Source organism: Macadamia integrifolia, chromosome 11, assembly GCF_013358625.1.
Source record: "Macadamia integrifolia cultivar HAES 741 chromosome 11, SCU_Mint_v3, whole genome shotgun sequence".
Lineage (NCBI taxonomy): Eukaryota > Viridiplantae > Streptophyta > Magnoliopsida > Proteales > Proteaceae > Macadamia > Macadamia integrifolia.
Window position 1 is genome coordinate 26101990 of NC_056567.1, and position 17633 is coordinate 26119622.

General features: G+C 36.4%; 1 long non-coding RNA gene and 6 other non-coding genes across 7 annotated transcripts; all 7 read right to left on the bottom strand.

Annotated features, from left to right (window-relative positions):
* Nucleotides 1–12949: 12949 nt before the first annotated feature.
* Nucleotides 12950–16779, bottom strand: LOC122094277. Its single transcript, XR_006144705.1, has 2 exons — nucleotides 15289–16779; nucleotides 12950–13214 (listed from the first exon to the last, which is right to left on the bottom strand). It is a non-coding gene; the product is annotated as an uncharacterized LOC122094277 (long non-coding RNA).
* LOC122094600 lies at nucleotides 13564–13669 on the bottom strand. The gene has a single exon (XR_006144913.1). It is a non-coding gene; the product is annotated as a small nucleolar RNA snoR97 (small nucleolar RNA).
* On the bottom strand, nucleotides 14037–14152 carry LOC122094589. Its single transcript, XR_006144904.1, has one exon. It is a non-coding gene; the product is annotated as a small nucleolar RNA Z278 (small nucleolar RNA).
* LOC122094588 lies at nucleotides 14360–14475 on the bottom strand. The gene has a single exon (XR_006144903.1). It is a non-coding gene; the product is annotated as a small nucleolar RNA Z278 (small nucleolar RNA).
* LOC122094587 lies at nucleotides 14784–14873 on the bottom strand. The gene has a single exon (XR_006144902.1). It is a non-coding gene; the product is annotated as a small nucleolar RNA Z223 (small nucleolar RNA).
* On the bottom strand, nucleotides 14940–15026 carry LOC122094603. The gene has a single exon (XR_006144916.1). It is a non-coding gene; the product is annotated as a small nucleolar RNA U36a (small nucleolar RNA).
* LOC122094606 lies at nucleotides 15274–15414 on the bottom strand. Its single transcript, XR_006144919.1, has one exon. It is a non-coding gene; the product is annotated as a small nucleolar RNA snoR134 (small nucleolar RNA).
* Nucleotides 16780–17633: the final 854 nt, after the last annotated feature.

A 17633-nucleotide genomic window follows, 5' to 3' on the forward strand; every position in this document is an offset into this window, starting at 1 on the left:
ATATAATAGCTCTGATATAGCTGGCTCTTTTAGGAACTCGAGTGTTTCCCAACTGTTCTGGTCCATTTACTATTATTGCCTAGGGTCTCATATATCAGCTGTGAGTATCCCAATGTAAAGAGTTAAAGTTACTCATGCACACTCTTTTTAAGAGCTAGATCCTAACCTTGTGAAAATCCTAACCAAGGGGAGCAAGTAGCAACTACCATTAGATTCACCTTAGCTAGAAAAAAATGACGTATTTGATGCACGAGGTTTCCACATATATAAGGTTGGGGGGGCTGGGGTGAGAACTATGCAACCTTATTTTGGGAAGGTCGAGAGGTTGTTTTGACTGCTTGATGACCGTTAGACCAAGCACATCTTAGTTGGATCAGCCTCAATTCTTCTCACACTCATGATGAAAGCTAAGAACTTTCTTAGAAAACAGCCCGAAATAAAGGGATTGTACCTATTTTTGTTGAATTGATTCATTTGTTCAAAGGTACTCAAGGTCCTCTCAATCGTTGGATGTTCATTAGAGAAGTTGACGCACTATCGAAGTACCTAGAATCACAACTTGACAACACCGATAGAGTACAATGATCTGACGGTTCTCAATCGCCAAACTTCAAATCATTCTTGAATAGATGGGCCCACCAAAGGAGCGGGTATTCTGTGGGAATGGAATGGTTACAGCCACGCACGGTTCTCACAAGTCTTCTTTAAAATTGAAGAACAAAGGCTGGAAAGGAACGCTGACCAGTTGTAGTATGTTGATTCCTACAAGTTTGGACTTTGAAAGGACGCAATCAAAATAGCATAAAAAAAAAATTAATAAAAATAAAAACAGAAAGGCGGGGTACGTTACGAACTCCCTTTGATTTTTAAATTACTGCTTGGAAAAGCTCTAAATTCACAAGCTGGCACGTTCTACGGTCCACAAAGGATGCTTCTGGCTTTTTTCTTCACCCACAATTGAAGGATACATTCTAATAATCTAATGTGTTTGGTCTGAAAGAAAATTAAAAAGAAAGAAAAATAAATAATTATGGCCATCTAAGGGAATTCCCCCTTCATGAGGTTTGGAGAAAATTGTTCTCAAGAGAGAGAGAGAGAGAGAAGGTCTTCCAACCCAGCCATATTCCATAGTTGGCATTTCGGACTTCGACAACTCCAGGATCTGTGGGGTGAAAATGAATCTTTGGCATAGCTGAAAAGATGGTTGGGTGTGTAATTCATTCTCTCATATAAAAATTCTCGATCGATTTGATAATTCACCTGTCCTACGCATTGAACAAAGGAAGTTTAGCTTAAAATGTCTTTATCTACCTTTAAAAGGCAATAGATCAAATTCCTCTAAAAAGCCTCCTTTCCAAATGATAACATTGTTTACCATTGAATTGAAATAATGAAGGACCAGGATTCCCTTCACCAATAGTGAAAATGCACCTCTTGAATCAAGACATCTGAGAGGTTGGATTGGAATAGAAAGGGATTTTTATTTTTTCTTTTGGAAATAGAAAGAGAACTTTTTTACCACATATAATATGTATTGCATGTAGCAAGCCACACACTTTCTGTAAATAAGTGTTGGCCCTTCTCTGGAACTCCTCTTGACTCCTCGTAGGCCTTGTCTAATCATCTTGGACTAGTTCGTGGTTCTACCCCCTTGTGAGCAATCAATCCTAGCATAAGAAAAAACAATGTTTTAAGTGAAAAAAAAAAATGGCATCTCATCCATATGTAGCTCTCATAATTCTAAGGCTTCTCGGGTTTTCCTCTTTGTTTTTTTAGTCCATGTTTGATGGAGAACCTACCTTTTTTTTTTTTTTTTTTTTAATCTGTTGGGTACCTTTTCATGGAGTTCCTTCCCTTAGATTTTCTTAGTTTTAAAACAGTTTATGATGATATAAAAGAGAAAGGAAAAAAAAAATGCCCTTACTTCTTATATCCTCGCTATTCTTTTATTAGTTATTTTAAATAATATTGAAAACGTCATTAGAAGTTTAGAACACATGCTTATTTAAAATAATTTGCTTTAAATATTTTAATCATTGTCTAAACGTATTCTCACATATCATATAAATTATCATTCAAAACCCCTGATTTTATTTATTCCCTACCTCAAGCACGTCACATGTAAAGCATAATTACACATGCAATATGGTTCAAAGTGATCAAACAAACCTGTAAAAAATCCAAACCCTAGCTTACATAATGCATTATATAGTATTGGTTATTGGGATTCTCTAAATCACACATGTATAGATGTATTTAGAACTTGACACCTTATTTTGATTGTTTCATATTTTATTCCTAATTTTTTATTTAAGTCAAGGTATAGAATATTTGAAAATAATTTAAACATGACTTATCATTATATTGTTTAAAAAAATTATCATTGTCATGCACATTTTATTATATTATTCAAAAAAATTATCATTGTCATACACATTTTTCGAAAACACAAAACAAAATAAAAGAAGGAAGAAGTTCTTCGTCAAGGAGTATCACTTCCACTCCTGTGCCCTTGTGTTTGTCCCTCTCGTGCTTTTTGTAGAAACTCATTACGTCTTATGCAGGTGCGGTAGCCACGAAAAATCTCCCTAAAAATAAATAATGGATGCAACTTCTCTTCTCTGTAAAGCTTGCCTGAACTTCCAATCGAAGAAAACCCAAGCCTGGCTGGATGCTTAAATAGTTTGCTTGGGTTAGGCAAGCTCAAACTAAGGTCGGATTGGGCTCGGGCTGAGCTTTCCCTATTAGACCTCAGGTTAGGCTTGAGCCACCCCTCAGGTTAAAGGATTGCAATGTGGGATGGGCTGGGAAACGTGCAACAGAAAGACTGGAGTACAACCACTTTCAATTTGTTCAGTAATCCATCTGAGACTCCTGGAGAAATGGGTAATCAACCCCAGTATATGGTTTCAGTTATAGATCCATAGAAATCCTCTCTTGCAATATGGATCAACTACATTCAGCTTCAATTTGGATCAGGAGTGTTTTCGACTCCCATGATCTTAAGATATTGGTGGAGATCTCACCTTCAGAGCTCGACTCCAAGATTGATTTAAATGATAACAAACAAATGAGGAATTTAACGTTTATATATTAAGTGTTATGCGTGAAGGAGATTATGTCAAAGATAGCATAGAGGATATCTACTCATCGATGTCAAGATATCAAGTATATCGAGACTCTTAAGCATTGGAGAATTGAAGATTTGTGAAAGCAAGAAAGTGAATTAAGATAGTTGACTTATAAGACTATAGAGAAAACTTGAAGACAATTGGCAAGAAACCAAGATTGAAGACCTTAAGTCTAGTTATGTGTAATCAACACGTACTTCACACACTTCACACGCACTACACAGCATATGAATTAGCATGTATGAGTCATTATTAACTTAGAAAGATCCTATGTGGAACCTAATAATCATTCTCTTAAGACCTAATGAAGGTTGAACCCTATTGGCTAGGTTAAGCCATAATCTTTACTGTCTTAAACCCTATTGGCTAGGTTAAGCCATAATCTTTACTGTCTTAAGATTAAAGTCTACATTCAAGGGCAATTTAATCAATTGAAATGATTAACTCAAAAATAACTTTATTTTGAAAACTTTAGAGCATTAAATTGTGAAGATAACAAAATTTGAATCATGACATTCTTGAGCCTAAATGAAGAAGTTATACGTGTTTTTGCACAAACAGGTCTATAGGCCAAAAGCCAAAAGCCTACCGGTTCTTGAAAGGCTTTTAAACATAGAGGCTAACCGATAACTATCGGAACTCAATCGATAAGTTATCTGACTAATCGGTAGTCAGCTGGATAAGTTGACTGAGCCTCCAATGGCTATATTTGTCCAATGGTAACCTTTACTAGTACAACCAAAATGCATCTGTTGGAAACATTAATGACCCAAATCTTAATTGGTTTCTTACCTAGTTTAAAACCCTTAATCACCTATATAAATACCTTACTTTAGGCTTATTAATAATCAAATAATTTTCTTAAGTGTCATTATAAAAAAATATTAAAAGTGAAAAAAAATGGTGATCATTGTTTGAATTCTAATTTGCCCTTTATGCTCTCTCTCTCCAGAAAAGAACTCAAGCACTTCAATACAAGTCTTTCACACTCATTGACAATCTTACTTGGAAGACATTCTATGATTTAATATTTCATTCTTATATACTCATACCACGCACTACAAGAGATGGCTGAAAAACCTTATATTCCACTTTGAATTTTTGTTTACAATTACCTAGAATGTACTTAGGCTTATGTGAGATTTTCTTAACCTTAAAAGATTGTGTAAGGTCTCTCTCTACTTGTAAAAAGATTAGAAGGTCACTCTCTACCTAGAAAGGAGATCTGTAAAGGATGTTCTTATCTTATCAAAAGAGTTTGTAAAAGTTTTCCTCCTTACCTACTGAACTAAAAGGGAAGATTAGTGGAATACCTTGTAAGTGGAACTTGTAGAGAGTGGATTAGACTCAAGTTGAGTATGTCGTGTGTGATTGTAATTATTATTTATATTCCGTAATTTATTTACAACCACATGGGTAGAGATTTTAACCGATTTTTTTTTAATCCACTAGTATAACCTATTCACCCCCTTTAGGTTATTTCAGCTATAGTAATTAGCATTTTAGATTCCAAACTCTCTTGAATAGCCCTCATGAATTATTAGGGTTTGAAAGATCTACCACGTTTATGGTGTGGAAGCTTCTCGATCACACAACAATGTTGGGAATCAGACACGGAGACTAGTGTCAAAATTTTTCTTTTTTAAATGAAAGGAAACATCACACTAAAATAAACTAGATATAAGTTCCATTACGTTCTCAGAAGAAAAGTCCCTAATCCTATATGTTTAGCTTCCACCGCTAGATTTTGAACTAAATTAAGTATAATCATCCCTTGTTATGTATGTCTAATGAGAATTTTTTTTTTCTAAGATCTAGGATGATAGCAGATGAACAACGGATGCCACCCATTGAATCAACTCAAATTGGAGGAGTATCCATATGTAGTGTTGTCTTGTCGTTTACAAGAAAACAAGAGAAAAAGGGACTTCTAGTTTAGATTTTGAGGTAGATTTCTTGTAGCCACTTTGAGGGATTTTTTTTTTAGAGATTTCCATTGTAATCTTTCTTCCAACATAGAGTGAATTATCTTGATCTTCTTCACTCGAGGAAATAGAAAATATCACATTGATGTGTGAATTTCGTTAAATCTCTATGTCATTTTGTATCAATTGTTCATTTTTCTTTCAGTCTAACATCTCTTAATACATTCTACAAAGCAGACAAACTCAAAATAAAGTCAATATCCAACTAAATATGAAACAAACACTATGGCCATTTGCTATCATTCCCACAAAAACAAGATTATGGACACTATAACGGGGCCTCCTCATCCGCCTTCTTCGAGTTCCAAGAAATACACGTGATTCTTATTAATAAGCTGCCTTCTGTTCCTGTGTTGCTCACACACACAATACACATCAACCAGCATCTAGGCGTTTGCTTTACTACTAACATCTGAATTAGATTTGGGTCCACAAGGAGAATCATGGTTTGTATCAGCATTGTACTGGTCATATCCTATCAGTATCAGTTGAGATTTTGATTGATCCAAATCGATTACTCTTATCGTTTCAAGAGTGAAGCAGTAAAAAATTGTACCATTTAAAAAAAGCAATGGCAAAATCAATCGATACTTGCCGATCCAATCTGATCCAAATTGATATATATCAATACCATCCCCAAAATCCATGTGGAGAATTGTTAACAAAAAATTACATGATTATCCATTTTTCGGTTTTCTTTACAAAACTATCCATCAAAAGTTTTAGTTAGTAAAAGTACTCAAAATTAGATTTCCTTTTACAAAACTATCCACTTAAAGTTTAAGTTAATAAAAATACCCAAGATTGAGTTTGGGGTTCAAAGCTAACCACTCAAAGTTTCAATTATAAAAAATATCTGATTATATGTGGAAGACAAACAATAACTATTTTTGAATAGTTTATGTAAACTCAAACTTGATTTTGGATGTTTTTGTTAACTGAAACTTTGATTGGGTAGTTTTGTAAACCCAAACCTAATTTTGGGTATTTTTGTTAACTTAAATTTTAAGTCGATAATTTTGTAATGGGAAGCTCAATAATGGATGATCATGTAATTTTCCCAATTGATAATCTAATATCAGATTTGAGTATCTCGATGTGAAGACTTAAAGTTAGTTATGCATCCTCTTCTTAAGAACAAGATACTCTACTGTGCCAACCCCCAATGAGAATCGTAATGGTTGAAATTTCGGAATGCACTCAAGGTTCTTTCAGTCGTCAAATGTTCACTAGGAAAATTGATGCACCGCAAAAGAACTAAGATTTCTTTTTAAGAGGCTAACTTTTAAAAATGAGTTATACCCAAATCCCTAATAATCACAAATTGATGACACCAACACAGTACAATGATCTCATGGTGTTCAATCACTATATTTTCAATAAGTCCACATCCTCTGTACTGAACAGTGAGGTGCAGTGAGTATTAGACGACTAAGAGCACATGGATACGTACTCCAAGAAACACCTAGTCAACCGATGCTCACTACACCAATGCAATGACTGCAAACGATTTTCATACATATCCAATCTAACTAGAATTGATGGGCCCACCAAAAGAGTGGTTATGTAATTGGTAATGGTTATAGCCACGAACGCGTCTCACAATTAATTTATATTGGACAACTCACAAATGTCATGTGTCCTAAACTCTTTTTCTGTTATTATTTCGGTTTCTTAATAAAATAGAAGGGGGAAGGCTGGAAAAGAACGCTGACCACTTGTTGTATTTTGATTACCACAAGTTTGAACTTTGAAAGTAAGCAATCAAATCACATGAAACACAGAAAGTTTGATTTAAATAACTAATCTAACTTTCTACCAAAAAACATAGAAAACCTAATCTAACAGCCTTAGAAAAGAACTTCACAAGCTGGCACGTTCTACGGTCCACAAAGGATGCTTCTGGCTTTTGGCTCTCTTTTGCCAATTTTTCTCTTTTTGTCCACCCGTTGGATACCTGTTGGTGCTCACTGTCTCATTATAAAGGATTTGAGCATGTGAGTTGGAGGAAAGCTGTTAGGGTGCCCAACCTTGTCACTTTCTCTTCATCCCTTCTGGAAATGACACCATGCCTCTCTCAACCCAATTTTCATTTTGATTGAGTCAACCTTCCATTCATGAATACTAACTACGTACCCAACCTCTGCATTTTTTTAAATCATAATGAATTTGATTTTAGGTTAATTGGTATGCCACGAATGAATGAAACATTCAAGAATCAATTGAGTGTTTGGATTGGAAAGAAAATGAAAAAAATAAAAGAAAAAGGGTTTTCTAAACTGTTGCCTATCATACATGAACCTCTACTTTTTCTTAAATCCCAATGAGTTTGATTTTAGATTCATTCGTATGCGACGAATAAAGGAACATTCAAGAATCAATTGAGAGTTTGGATTGGAAAGAAAATGAAAATAATAGAAGAAATTTTTTTCTGAAAAAGGGTTTTCTAAACTGTTGCCTATCGCACTTGAACCTATGTTTTTTCTTAAATCCCATCGAGTTTGATTTTAGATTAATTGATATGCAACGAATGAAGGAAACATTCAAGAATCAATTGAGTGTTTGGGTTGGAAAGAAAATGACAGAAAAAAAGAAAAAGGAAAAGAGTTTTCTAAATTGTTGCCTATCGTACATGGATTTTTTTTATTCATTTCTTGAGAATAAGAGAGACTTTTCCCCATTTTAAAAAGAAGAAACCAAAAAACACATTAAATATAAAAGTGCTCTTACCTCATGTATTTATTCTTTTGGGGTATTTGTTGATTAATTTTTTAAATAATATTTAAAACATCATTAACACATGCTTATTTAAAATAACTTGCTTTAAATATTCTAAATCATTGTCAAAACATATTTTCTCAAACCATACAAATCTCTCTCTCTCTCTCTCTCTCTCTCTCTCTCTCTCTCTCTCTCTATATATATATATATATATATATATAAAGACCCTTGATTTTATTATTATATATATATAGAAAGACTCTTGATTTTATTTATTCCCTTACACCAAAAAAAGATTTTATTTATTTCCTACCTCATGCACGTCGCATGTAAAGCATAATGACACACGGCTCAAACACTGTCCCAGAAGCATTTGAATCCATTTGCTCTGGGATTCTATTTTCGTAGCATACAACAATCAATGCCATCAAATGATCCTAACCATCCAATGAGATGATATGCACACCCCTTAAAATATGGAACATATTGAATGGACATCCTAGACACATAACCAACCATTTGTTTTCTTTTTTCTTTTGAGAAAACACATACGAAATCCGAACCTTCAATTAAAAATACCAGTGCATACATAATGCATTATATAGTATAAATTATTGGGATTCTCTATATTATACCTTTATAAGTTCATTTAGAGTTTAATATCTTCTTTTGATTGTTTCTTATTTTATTTTAAAAAATTATTTAATTTAGATTATAAATTATTATTATTATTTTATTTTGATAAATATTTTACAAACTATTTGACACAGGTGTCAATGAAAATTCTCTGTCACGCAACTCACTTTTACAATGAACCTTACACATACCATCAAGTACTTAACTATATTAATTATCCATCAATTAAACAGTTCCCAAAACAATAGAAAGAAGCAAAACAAAAAGGGAAGCACTGACTGGGTCTTGCATGACAATGCCCTTATATCTGTCTCGCTCCTCCTTGTAAATTGACCTTCATGCATTGTATATTGATTCGGAAGGAAGATATTGACTAGGTTTTACATAAGTGTGACCGCCATGCTCCCGGATAAAGAACATTCACCTTAAAAATAACTAGTGAATGCATATGCTCTTCCTTGGAAAGCTTTCCCGAGCTTACTTCCAATTGGAGAAAACCCGAGCCCGATTGCATGCTTTAATGGTATTCTTGGGTTGGGCAAGCTCAAACCCGAGGTCGGATTCAGCTTGGGCTGGGCTTTCCCTCATAGACCTCGGGTTGGGCTTAAACCACCCCTCAAGCCCGCCCAATGCCTACCCGTATTATTATTATTATTATTATTATTATTATTATTATTATTATTATTATTATTATTATTATTATTATTATTTTTTGGGATAAAAAAGCCCATCAAAACTCAAAAGATAATAGATTGCAAAGTGGAATGGACTGGAAATGTCCAACTTTCTTTTTTGGCACGAAATAGGCCTTAGAGGGAAAGTACAATATAAAGAAGATCTTCTGGAAATGAAGACTTCCACACACCCAAATAAAGGTAGCACATTGGCCACTTAGAGATAGCCTGGGCATAAGCACTCTCATCTCTTCGAACAAAGGAGAAAGAGAGATGTGCATCGAACTAAAAGGAATCTATTGCCCATCATAATGGTGGAGACTTCCAAAGGTGGGGAGAGGGAAGAAGGGGGCCTCGAAGGCAATGTTCATTACCACCTGACAATCAGAATGAACCATGATACGTTGGATCCCATCATCAATTGCCAATGTAACTCAGAGATGAATAGCCCTTGCCTCTCCAATAATAGTTGAGCTTGGGAAGTAATGGTCAGAAGACACCATATAAAGGTTGTGTTTGGTTTGCATACTTGGAATGCATTTTAGGCCTGAAACACGTTCTAAGATGTTAAAAATGGTATTTGGTATCAATTCTCATACTTGGACTCTGGAATACGTCAGCGAACGCAACCCGTTCTATAACCCTCAAAATGACCCATTCTGCGTTCTGAGGCAAAGTGGAAAAAACACATTCTAACAGTCCCAACGAATTCAACATCAGCCTCGATGGTCAGAACTTGTGAGTTGAAGTTTCTTTAGCAAGAAAAACCTCTCAATAAACGAGACGTGGAGTTCATTTTCATTCATTCATTCCTCTGTTTTTTTTTTTTTTTTTTTTTCCGTTGCCTCAAAACTTCTGTTGGAGAATAGATTGCAAAGTGGAATGGACTGGGAAATGTCCAACTTTCTTTTTTGGCACGAAAGAGGCCCTAGAGGGAAAGTACAATATCAAGAAGATCTTGCAGAAATGAAGACTTCCACACACCCAAATAAAGGTAGCACATTGGCCACTTAGAGATAGCATGGGCATAAGCACTCTCATCTCTTCGAACAAAAGAGAAAGAGAGATGTGCATCGAACTAAAAGGAATCTATTGCCCATCATAATGGTGGAGACTTCCAAAGGTGGGGAGAGGGAAGAAGGGGGGTCTCGAAGGCAACGTTCATTACCACTTGACAATCAGAATGAACCATGATATGCTGGATCCCATCATCAATTGCCACTTGTGATTCAGAGATGAATAGCCCTTGCCTCTCCAATAATAGTTGAGCTTGGGAAGTAATGGTTAGAAGACACCGTATAAAGGTTGTGTTTGATTTGCATACTTGGAATGCATTTTAGGCTTGAAACATGTTCTAAGATGTTAAAAATTGTGTTTGGTATCAATTCTCACACTTGGACTCTGGAATGCGTCAGCGAACGCAACCCGTTCTATAACGCTCAAAATGACCCATTCGGCGTTCTAAGGCAAAGTGGAAAAAACACATTCTAACAGCCCCAACGAATTCGACATCATCCTCGATGGTCAGAACTTGTGAGTTGAAGTTTCTTCAGCAAGAAAAACCTCTGAGTAAACGAGACGTGGAGTTCATTTTCATTCATTCGTTCTTCCTCTATTTTTTTTTTCCCCGTTGCCTCAAAACTTCTGTTGGTGGCAATTCTTGTCGGCGTCCTCCCCTTCATCTCCTTCCAAAAACATTGAATTGGATTTCGGTTTTCAAGATAAAAGATGAAGACACTCTGAGGCAGAGAGCTTTAGCTGAGAGTTTGGAGATGATCTTTGGAACAAGGATTGGGAAGCTGAAGTAGAAATCCAGACTCTCCTCAATCTCTTATTTTTCTTCCTCCTCCACTAAGACTTGCATGGTAAGATTTGTTGATCGTCAATATCGTCGGCCTTCAATACTATAGGAAAAATCAATGGCAGAAATATGGTGGGTCTGGTTTGAGAGCATGTAATTCATTGAAGATTTTGCTCTCTCTCTCTCTCTCTCTCTCTCTCTCTCTCACTTATTGCCTATCGCCCGCAGCTCGAACCTTCCACTGCCCCTTCTCCTGAATCTAGTACTCTAGCATCCGAACCCTTTACTCTCCATCTCCGCTTATGATATCCCTCCTTGCGAGGGGAAGCCTTTGGCCAAGGGCAACATAGCTTCCTCACTATGACATTCATTGGTACAGAGTTCATAATAAAGTTGCAGGTAGGTTTGTTGATTGTCACCAATCATCATTGATGAAGTACAGTAGAGTTGATATCATTGATTGAACATTGCATTGTGTAGATTACATTGTGACTCTCTCTCTCTCTCTCTCTATATAGCTGCTTGGCTCTCCCTCTCCCTCCCCCACGAGATTTTGCATATGAGTTGTTTGTTGAAATGCCTAAACAAGTGTAAACATTCTGTAATTAAGTGAATTTTAGTCAAATGGGTATCCAAACAATGTTCTGATTTACTACATAGAATGCATTCTGCGTATTTAGAATGGGAATACGCATTCAAAAAATGAGAATGCATGCCAAACACAGCCAGTCTCCCAAGTTCATTTGTCACTAGAACTCCATGCCCATATCCCTAGGCTGCTGGGACAAGGCAGTATAGATATCCACCTAGGGTCGAAAAGCAGGAATATTCTTATAGAAAGCCATAGCATTTTATAACATTCAGTTAACAAACAGTAACAAGAGCAATGAACAAGACAATGGAAGAAGCATGAAATTAGAGATGGTTTACGGGAGCGCCCTTCTCCTTGTGAATCAAATAGGGCTCAATGCCTCCAGGAGATGAATCTCCTTGTCCTGTCAGATACCACCAACACCCTTGAACATCTAAAATAAAAATCCACTAAAAATTATGGATTAACTACATTTAGCTTGTGCTATAATTAGGGGTGTCAATGAGTTGGGTTGGGCTGGGTTTTTTAACTCAACCCAAGCCCAGCCCAGCCCAAGGTCGGGCTGGGATAGGCCCAACTCTATCGGGTTTTGCCCAATCCAACCCAGCCCTGATGGACCCTGATTGAGCCACGATGTTTAATCCAATTCAGTCCAACTCAATACTATCAGTTATTTGATTGTTTGATCTTAATGCATTGCAAGAGGCCAAAGACCAAAGTTTTCGTATATGTGTAGACTGGAAATATACTAGAAATGAAAGCCCTTTTTCTACCTCGGGCCTGAAAATCTCAACCCTAACCCACCCTATGAGTTGAAATCTCAGCCCAAACCCTATTCGCGCTCAGGGTGGGCTAGGGCAGATTCGGATTAATCGGGCTTTTTTGACACCCCTAGCCATATATATATATATATATATATATAAAGATGTAAGCTATGCTCTCTCCCCTTTAATGAAAGTACAGTTTTGACTCCCTTGGTCTAAAGATATATTCTCAGTATGTAACTATCAGATTAAATTATAGGCATTTTAGATTCCAAATTCTCTTAACTAGTTCTCATGATGTCACAATTTGAAAGACCTACTAGGTTTGTGGTCTGGAGGTTCTCACTTCACTGTACTGGTGGGAATCAGATATGAAGAGTCCACCAAAATTCATTTCCACAAAAACAAGCTGATTATGGACAAATACAAGAGCGGCCATACCACACCCCATAAATCAGACTGGTCAAAAGACCTCATTAACACATAAAATGCCATAACCCAGAAAAAAAAAATTAAACAGTAGATCAGAGAGAGAGAAGCAACAACATGAGCTAATATTAACAGAATTTCTTGTTGGATTGTTTCCTCATTAACAGAGCAAGAGATTATAGGCTTTTATACCTTGGGCAAAGGCTTAGGAAATTCTAAACCAATTTTTTTATTTTATTAATAAAAATATAGATTACAAATGCATTCAACTTACAACCTCAAGCTTTAATGAAATTATACATTTAAGCATTTGTCCAAAGAAAACAAAAAATTTACATTCTTTGTCTTGAATATGCTTCCATAATATATGCGATGTTACAAATAAAAATTCACAAGTGGGTTAGCTCTAGTCGTCCATGTAGTCGATGTTACATACTTCCAGGCTTGCAGCAATCTCAGCCATCGTCCTCCAAAATTGTTGCTGTAAACGACCTCCAAAATTGTGACAAAACAAGAGGGCAAAGTGAAGCTCCAATCTCATCTTATGATCACATTACAATTGGCTAATTTCTCGGAGGAAATCCATCAACATTAAAGAATAAACGATAGAAAGCTGGAGAGAATGACAGTTTTTTTTTTTAAATGTCATCAGTGTTGAAGAAACTGCATCACACTAACTAATGAACAAATAATAGCTACAGCATGCCATGAAAATGCACAACAAAAAATTAATGTTATTCTACAACTGCAGCTTTAGTTGCTAATAGAATACCTTATTTTAAGGAAAAAATTATACAACTAGATCAATGAATTATATATTAACCAAAAAAATATGTAGTGCCGTTATTTAACTCCAATCTCGTAGATAATCAAGAGAAGAAGCTGATGACAACACACAATATATGAGTTTTTCAGCCACATACCAATCCTGTAATAAAAGGGTATGAAGATAGTTAAAACTCAATATGAGAGAGATAATATGTAAGACCTACCAGGTAGAAAATCTATATGCAATGGAAACCAGAAAGATACTGAGACCTCCAAAATTTGATAGGATATGGAGCATTAAAGAACTGGGTCAATTTCATAAGAAAAGCAGCCAGACTGGATAAATTCTTATTCCCCTATACAACAACATTAAGATGCACCCATTCATCAAAACAGAATAACAAAAACTAATAAACGGCACAGAAGGGAGCAAACAACATAAAAGATAATTCAAAACTATTTGACCCTCAGTAAGAGAAATTTTTTCCACACAACACACAATTCAATAGACCTCATACTGTCTCACATTGCAATAGCCTCAGTAAGATCCGTTAATTTCATGTGAAATGCAGCTTCGCCAAGGAGGTTCTCCCTGAAACAGGGTCTTGGTTCCACTACACCTCAAACAAATTGGATCATATCATCATTGGCAAGGCACTGAAAATATCTTTAAGATGAATCTGATAAATAGAGTAGAAACACAAGTAACACAGAACGCAAACTCTTGAACTCGACAAAATAAATTACAAATCAGAATAAAAGTAATACAGCATACAGAATTGGAGCTTAACTACACATATTTGCACTCTCCATAAGAGAAATTTCTTTCACACAAAAGTAGCTCTCCCATTGAAATATGCCTCAGTGAGATCCGTTAATTTCATGTGAAATGCAGCTTCCCCAAGTAGGTTCTCCCCGAAAACGGGGTCTCAGTTCCACTACACCTCAATAACATGGATCAAATCGTCATTGGCAGAGATACACAAGAACATCAAAACGAAAAGAAGTCATACACGTATGGACCTAACTGATCATAACAATAAGGATTATAATATAACGAACTACTTCACTGTAATGCAGCGGTCCTGGCTACTGGTAGCTTATTCCTGGAAAGGGTTGACTAGGTTCCAGCCCCCCACCAAAGGAAAAACCACTCCTACAATATGGGTATGAAATAATTATCGGGAAGAAGCACTTAAAAAACTAGAATTTCATATCACAATAGGAACTAATAAATGCTACAAGTCTCAATCTATATTGATCAATGCTCAAAATTGTGGAAAAAAGGCTCAGAGATATATCAGCTCTATCAATCAAGAATTTTCTGAAGCAGAACTGGCGTAAAGCTGTACGTTAATCATCATCGCCAATTCACATAAACCACCCAAAAACACAAACAAAGAACTACTAAAGATCAAATATAACAAAATAATAAGGTTGGCTCATATCAAGAAATTCAACCATATTATCTTTTTTTGCTTCATGGATTTCTCTCAGAAGCGCGGATAACATTTAATCATCGCCAATAAACATTCTGAACTACAACTATAAACTAATAAAAAAGAAGGCTGATATTGCCTAGATCGATTAGCCATCTCACTTGTGGCGAGGAATTTTAGAGGCAAAACCATTGAAAAAGTATAGCCTCCATGTTAACCTCGCCAAGCTCATTATCTGCCTTCATGACAAGCTCTTTCGAGTGATCATATAGAAGACAAAAGAGCTATAGGTAAGGCAACAAACGAAATAGACTGGCAAATCCAAAGAAGAAAAGATGTATCCATTACTTTGACACAGAACAGCTGTTGAAGAAATCGAAGCTAAACTGCAACACTGAATGGCACACTTTAGCACGCGCAATGGGGCTTTCATCGTCAACGATGATTCGGAGAAGCCCGGGGTGCACCGTGCAGATAGAAACATGAACGAAAGAAAACGGAAAAAGAAATCGAAAAGCCACGAGTGTAGAGAAAGAAGAACAGGAAGTGCTAACAATGGCGATGGACATGGTAGAACAAGTGAAGCCGAAGCTTCTTACCGATCAAATCAATGGTGAACCCTAACCCTAACCCTAACCCTAATCCTAACCCGAAGTGCAAACCAGAAAGATCTTGAAGCTGCAGTGGCATCGGCGGGCTCCGTTATATAGATAGAAAAACCCTAATTTCTCGTCTATAGAGAACTACCGTAATTGTGACTAGGCGCTGTAAGTAGTTTAAGCGGGCTGCGTTATATAGATAGAAAAACCCTAGTTTCTCCTTTCTCGTCTATGACCATATAGACCCACCGAAATCGCGAGGTTGATCCGAGAATGTTCTTCCCTGGGTGTCAATCAGTCGGGCGGGTCGGGCATAATCGGTCCTTTTCACTTTAAGATATCGATCTTTAGTACTCTTGATCGATAGGCTAGATATAGTTTCATTTATATGGTTGGTCGAATATCGGTCTTTAATTAGTCTAAATGAACCCTAAACGAGCTAATTAAACATTTATCCCCAAACGGATGGAGCCGAGTAAAAGGGCTTTTACATGTCATGAGAATATAGGAAGAAGGTCTAGAGTAAAATACTGAAAAACTACTAGACATCTCTCGTATTTCCTTCTACTGTGTGTATGTATCAATGGATTGAACTGTGTATTGAAAGGAATAGGGTATAAGATGATAGGTCTTTTCCCTATAGCAAATATTGTGCAATCTGCATCTAATCATTTTGTGCCATGTATTCTGATGAATCGATGCCCGTGTTTCAATGTAGATCCTGAGTCATTACAATGTCTCTAGATCAACCACATCAAGGAAGAATAACATCCCTACCTTCAGGAACCCCTTAAGCAACAACTAAAGAAAGGTAATCCAATTCTCAGTCAAAAAAACTTTGAAATTAGCCCAAATGGAAAACTCTCCAACAAGAGGCAACAAAAGAACATTACACAAATGCATGCACAATTTTATTTCTAGTCGTGAGCACTTTTATATGAAAACCTAAGGACAACCCATTAATATCATGCATAATAAAACGAATAATATAAGGGAAAAAGAACATCACCTAAATGTGTGGCATCTAGATCCTCTCTTGGAGGGGAGGGGTGCAGTGAGCATCCCAATGGCTGCAGCACCTTGGGATGTGTGTCATAGTGCTCCCAACTCATTGCATGTATCCCATGCTGGACATGATCAAGATTCGATCGCTCTTGCACTCAGACACATATAGACCCCCTTGAAATGACCATCTCGCCCATCTACAAAATGAAAAATCCCCTTTATTGATGCCCTTGCACATCCTTTCATTGGCCCTCGCACTAATGTAAAGGCCATGCCACCAGACAACATTCTTCTTCTCATGGTATATAATTATTAGATTTGATGAACACACTTCCAACATCAAATTTCTTTAAAGCTACCTTAACATGCTTTTTTTTATATTTAGATATTCCCAAATTGGGGGTGGATATTTCTCCATTTCCTTATTGTGTTTGTCCAGCACTCCAGCATACGCAACTCTTGTAGAGAAAATTGAACTATTGTGTTTGACACCATACTCTTCCGTATCAGCCAATTCCTACAAGGGATAGATCAACCTATTGATAGCCATGAGTTTTGTCCTACCATTAGGATCAATAAGAGATGATGATCTAGAACCAAAGTCGATATGATATCCCATGGTAATGAAAATTTACCAGAGTACGAAGTATTAAAAAAATAAATAAATAAATAAAAATAAATACCCAGTGCATAAGGTTCCCACATGTGCCAAGTCCAGGGGTGCGAGAACTACTATTGGGTTTAAATATGGTACTACATTGTATTAAAGTGAAAGTAATTATTACTACTCAAAGTCACCAGAGAGTTTGATTAGACACCAGAGGACCTCTCCCTCAACCAAGGACCATATGGGAAAAGAGGGGAAGGGGTGGGAGGTCTTTGATTTTCCAAGTCATGGATCACAACTTCCCTCCACTTAAAAGTGCTCATATACCTCTGCTTCTAGTGGATTAGTCTTGCAATATGGTGGATTGATGGCTTCCGCAGCAATGCTGCCCCCTGGCCCATGCAGTAGGAGAGATTGCAACACCCTCTGCCAATAACATAGGCAGAATAATGGTTGAGACTGTAACCAGATTACATAAATGG